General features: G+C 31.1%; 1 protein-coding gene across 1 annotated transcript in view; it reads left to right on the top strand.

Annotated features, from left to right (window-relative positions):
- Positions 1-775: 775 nt before the first annotated feature.
- The window catches only part of LOC124354969 (uncharacterized MFS-type transporter C09D4.1), a 49,989-nt gene continuing 44,764 nt past the window's right edge, over positions 776-6,000 (top strand). The window contains exon 1 of the mRNA XM_046805801.1: positions 776-858. The gene's annotated coding sequence lies outside the window, so the exon portion shown is untranslated. The remainder of the gene's footprint in view (positions 859-6,000) is intronic.

Below are 6,000 nucleotides of genomic sequence, written 5' to 3'. Positions count from 1 at the left end.
TTTTCGCAAGTAAAATAATATCTGAAACCACTTGGTAGCTTTTTATTTTTGACGTGGACGTCTTTGATTATAATCAGGATAGAATATACTCTATTTAATTCCAAATCTATAATGTATTTATGTTTTCGTGAAATGCAATAGTTATAATACCGTTGAAATAATAAATCTCGTTTTGCCCATTATAAAGCAAACTGTTACTACTATAAAGAAAACCCCAATTCAAAGGAACCGAAGCCGATTATATTGGTATTTTCATTTAACATTTCGTTTTTATTGTATTTCTTCCAAAAACAATTTGATACATAATTCTTCGCGAATACACTAAGCATTGGGCCGCCTACTATTAATACATTAGGTTGTTTCGAGCCATTATTAAATTGCAATACTGAAAACAATGTACAATAATTCAAATACAATTATTTTATGGCTTTGTTATATTAGGTTTCTGACACTGATATGTTCTGTCTATATTCGTACTGTCATTAAATCCATGTATTTAGTAATAACTGCATAAATAACTATAACGAATGAAACTGAAAATGTAATCAGTGTTTACATTTGAAACGTAAAAACGTAAATATTTCTTTACGTCAAATCAAAAACACACGATATTTCAGATTTTTGCTTTATCATTGAAAACGGAAGCCGGGAAGTGATAAAGAACAGCACACGACAGGACTGTAGTGAGGTTGTGGAGGGGGGGAGGGTGATAACTGAGAAATCTGACAGATGGCGCTACTATCGCGCCCTGTTCCTAGACTAGACAGAACAGTAAGCAGCGCGCCCGCGTCTGTGCTACACGTGGTGTTGTGAATCGTGCAGTTGAGTGTGTCGTGTTTTGTGTAGTACTATATTTTCGTGAGTAATAAATTGTACAGTGTTCAATTGAGAAATGAGGAATTTTAGTCATAAAACGAGAACACATGTTAAAATGGTAGATTCATACTAAAATCGATTATAAAGTTTTAATTCAAAAGCTATAAAGTATTTAAAATTGCTATGAGCTAAATAAATCAGGGAAGTAAAACAATAACCTTTATACCACAATATTCTGTCATTATTGAGTTAATATTTTGAGATTTGCTACTAACAGAATTTCTAACTAAATATTTAGTTCTATTACAAACTGTTATAATATTGATATTAATATTGAGCCTTTGTACCCACGATTGTTGTACTACGATTTCAGAATAACATTAGTTTTCTTGCTTTATACAAAGAAGTAACAATATCTTGTTATTTCTCGTATGACACATATAGGTGTCTGAAGACAATATGACGGCATGAATCCCTTTGAGACAATAAGGTTCATTAAAACTTCAGACGAAGTTGAGTACTGTTCTTGGCACAGTATAAAAGTTTGGAGTGTCACGGGCCTCAGATTTTCCTCATATTCTGATTTGCGATATAATTACTCCAAAGAGTTTGAACTTTATGTTTATAAGGAAACCTATAAAATGTAAACTTTTATTGGTCAGCCAACTGGCAACTTTACGAAAGCAAGTTAGTGTTAAATATTACGTTCCTAAATTTATTCTAGAGCCCCTTAATTAAAATGCTCAGTAAAAATCTAAATTGTAAATGCATGCAATGTGGTAAATGCAATATCCATGTGTTTATGGAAAAGTATCTGAGGCGATGTACAAAATTCATAATAACATTTGTGTTACGGAACTATCACCTCCATTCTATTAATTATAATCTTTGTGTTACAGACATGTCAACACCGTTCAATTTATAATAATCTTTGTGTTATGGAACACGTCACCACCATTCTATTAATTATAATCTTTGTGTTACGGACATGTCAACACCATTCAATTTATAATAATCTTTGTGTTAAGGAACACGTTGTGTTACGGACATGTCAACACCATTCAAATTATAATAATCTTTGTGTTAAGGAACACGTCACCACCATTCTATTAATTATAATCTTTGTGTTACAGACATGTCAACACCGTTCAATTTATAATAATCTTTGTGTTATGGAACACGTCACCACCATTCTACTAATTATAATCTTTGTGTTACGGACATGTCAACACCATTCAAATTATAATAATCTTTGTGTTATGGAACACGTCACCACCATTCTACTAATTATAATCTTTGTGTTACGGACATGTCAACACCATTCAAATTATAATAATCTTTGTGTTATGGAACACGTCACCACCATTCTACTAATTATAATCTTTGTGTTACGGACATGTCAACACCATTCAAATTATAATAATCTTTGTGTTAAGGAACACGTCACCACCATTCTATTAATTATAATCTTTGTGTTACGGACATGTCAACACCATTCAAATTATAATAATCTTTGTGTTAAGGAACACGTCACCACCATTCTACTAATTATAATCTTTGTGTTACGGACATGTCAACACCATTCAATTTATAATAATCTTTGTGTTAAGGAACACGTCACCACCATTCTATTAATTATAATCTTTGTGTTACGGACATGTCAACACCATTCAAATTATAATAATCTTTGTGTTAAGGAACACGTCACCACCATTCTATTAATTATAATCTTTGTGTTACGGACATGTCAACACCATTCAAATTATAATAATCTTTGTGTTAAGGAACACGTCACCACCATTCTATTAATTATAATCTTTGTGTTACGGACATGTCAACACCATTCAAATTATAATAATCTTTGTGTTAAGGAACACGTCATCACCATTCTATTAATTATAATCTTTGTGTTACAGACATGTCAACACCGTTCAATTTATAATAATCTTTGTGTTAAGGAACACGTCATCACCATTCTACTTAATTATAATCTTTGTGTTACGGACATGTCAACACCATTCAAATTATAATAATCTTTGTGTTATGGAACACGTCACCACCATTCTACTTAATTATAATCTTTGTGTTACGGACATGTCAACACCATTCAAATTTATAATAATCTTTGTGTTAAGGAACACGTCATCACCATTCTATTAATTATAATCTTTGTGTTACGGACATGTCAACACCATTCAAATTATAATAATCTTTGTGTTAAGGAACACGTCACCACCATTCTACTAATTATAATCTTTGTGTTACGGACATGTCAACACCATTCAAATTATAATAATCTTTGTGTTAAGGAACACGTCACCACCATTCTATTAATTATAATCTTTGTGTTAAGGAACATGTCACCACCATTCTATTATGTCACCACTATTCAATTAATTATAATCTGTGTGTTACTGAACATAGCACAACCATTCAACACTATAGTTCGTAGAAAACTATTTTCTGCGCGTTTGACCCATAAAAACATTATAAAAATGTAAAGGTTCTACAGTAGTGGCATCTATTTCATATGGAACTATAATTATCTTTTAAAAATTTATTAATTTATTAAATTTATTAAAAACTAACTGTGCTTCAACTCGGGATACATCGTGTCTATGAATAGTATCCTTTCTGAAAGCCTAAAACAAGGTTGCATGCTTAACATGTTTTAGAATTTTACACTTGAAGAAAAGAGCGGATAACAGATCTCGAAACGTCATATTGAGTTATAATTCAATGAATGTGGCAAATGCCCGTAACCTTGTATCTTGCATATGATTTAAAATTGGCCGTAAGTCCCTTTTCATTTTGATCTTCTGAACGCGAGCATTAATCTCATCAAATTTGCCATTTTTTTTCTTTTTTTCGCAAAATAATAAGATAGATTATTTAAGGTTAAGTGGTAGTGAGGGCCGTAACTCCGCCTATTTAATAAAGAGATTTTTCAATTCATCTCATTAAATTAGATAATAGACATATGCTACATTTCTATAACGTATTTTAAATTAGTTATTGTTTCCAGTATGTTGTGTCAAAGTACGGAAAGTTACCGTAGTCTACCACTCGTCGTACGTATAATTCGATAGCAAAATAGTGATAGTGGTATTTTGTTTACGTACTTTATAGTCCCGTTCATCACTAATTGAGATGACGGTTTACTACTCGTGTAACAGTAATAAAATATTGTTTTTCCCAAACATAACTTTTAGTACAATGAAAATTTTAGATCGAAACCGTAGCTCATTGTAGCTTCAGAAGTGTTATTCTCTGATTTGATAAAGTCTTAAAATAATTATAAAGTTTGAAAAATTCATTGGAAGATGTCTAAAAAACCTATGCATGACCAAACTGGTATCGGATTATATATACAATCCAACTTTAATCAATTTTAAGCCACATACTTCTTCTTTATTATATTTACGAACGAGACTAATGTACACCTTTTCAACAAAACTGTGAACGGCTGGATATGATTTGTATTGTATCTGTTTTACCGCTTCTTACAGTGCAATATAAATCATTACAAAAATCACTACAATCGAAATGATATCAAAAAGAGACAAATTCCAAAAGATCCGGTTGAAGCCAATACAATTATTACTCAGATTCCAAAAATGATTAATTTTCACAGTTACGACTCAAATGTCGTTATTCCGCAGGGAGTGAAATTAATTATTTGCTCTACAAGGACTGTTAATTACAAGAGTTTAGTCATAATACATCGTCCAACCGACCAATAAATGTCACAGGGGAGTTGGTGGTCATATGGTGCACTAACTTAAATTGAAACTTAATCAGAACTTGTACGCTATTGCATATGCATGGTACCCAAGTGTTCACGGGGCTTTAGCAGGATTTACAACCTAACAACCATCCCTTGCCATGTTAGCCTTTGGGAAAATCTTATTTGGGTTTTAAAATTGGGGAAAGTATTTCTCAGCCTCAAAGATTAATTTTTCAACATTTACTGCCTTGCCATACTGTAAAAATTGAATTGACTAAATAGCTTATAAACTGTCTAAATGAGAAAAGAAACTATAATATAATGTTAATTGTACTTACGTAGAATAAAATACACTAGCCTGTGCAATTTTTAAATGAATAGGACTGTTATAAATTGGAATAAAATTGTATGAATAAATTATTGATGTTACTTTATTGAAACAGTTTTGTACTATTACTATTACATTATGACCTTTTTAAAAATGATGGGACACCCGAAATGCACAAGCTGTAAATATGTTTTTAGTCGTTTTAAACATATTATCATTTAATTGATCGATTGATCATTTAATTGATTGATTAATCATTAACTAATTGCCACATTACTGTCTTCATCAAAGTACTAAACTGCAATTAGTTTATTATTAACTGCTTATAAATTACATGTTGAGAAATCATTACATTTAAGATTTAGAACAGTTTTTACATTAAGAAGACGAAACCGCTTATGAAAGTAAATCATTGCTGGTTTATCCAAATGTTAACACAGCTTCAGATCCAGGAGGATCTGAAAAATCACTTTATTCCCTTCACTTTTCATTTTCCTCTTTTCTTCTTATTTGAAAGTTTTCTCTTTAATTTCAGTATTGTTTATTCAAAAGACATACATGTTTTATGGATCCCTTGTTTTGCTAAGATATCCAGAGATAGATGGACCTTTTCATCTTTTTAGATTGCATTATAAGTAAAGGATATTAAAAAAGTCAAAGCATTGAGAAAAGGATAAATATATTTTTTACATTGATTATACAAAAACTTGCTTCTACCATTATGTGCCCTACTCGTCATCTACTTAGCAAAGTCCATAAAGGTATGTTCATATATATTATATTCGTATGATTAATTCGAGCTAACCTACAAATTTACGTTCACTAACCTTATAAAAGTCTCCGTTTTCCCTAGAAATAACTCCGATTTGGGTTCCAGCTTTAATGAATATTAAACTAAAAGCATTTGCTGAACAGACTGTCTTTGAGTTTTTCGTCCCAATCTCTTTGTTGTGTGAGTAACAAATAAAAATCTATGATTTCTAAATAAATATTTTTGTTTCATTGCAGTTGCATTTTAAACTAATGTAATTTTAACAAAAGGATTTCGGACATAAGCCATCGTTATATGTTAAAACATATACTTTTGACTAAATTGTTCCCACACAAATTTGTCCTCAACTCCCATTTC

Source organism: Homalodisca vitripennis, chromosome 2, assembly GCF_021130785.1.
Source record: "Homalodisca vitripennis isolate AUS2020 chromosome 2, UT_GWSS_2.1, whole genome shotgun sequence".
NCBI lineage: Eukaryota > Metazoa > Arthropoda > Insecta > Hemiptera > Cicadellidae > Homalodisca > Homalodisca vitripennis.
Note: the sequence above shows the minus strand (reverse complement) of the source record. Positions and strands in the feature narration are given on the sequence as shown.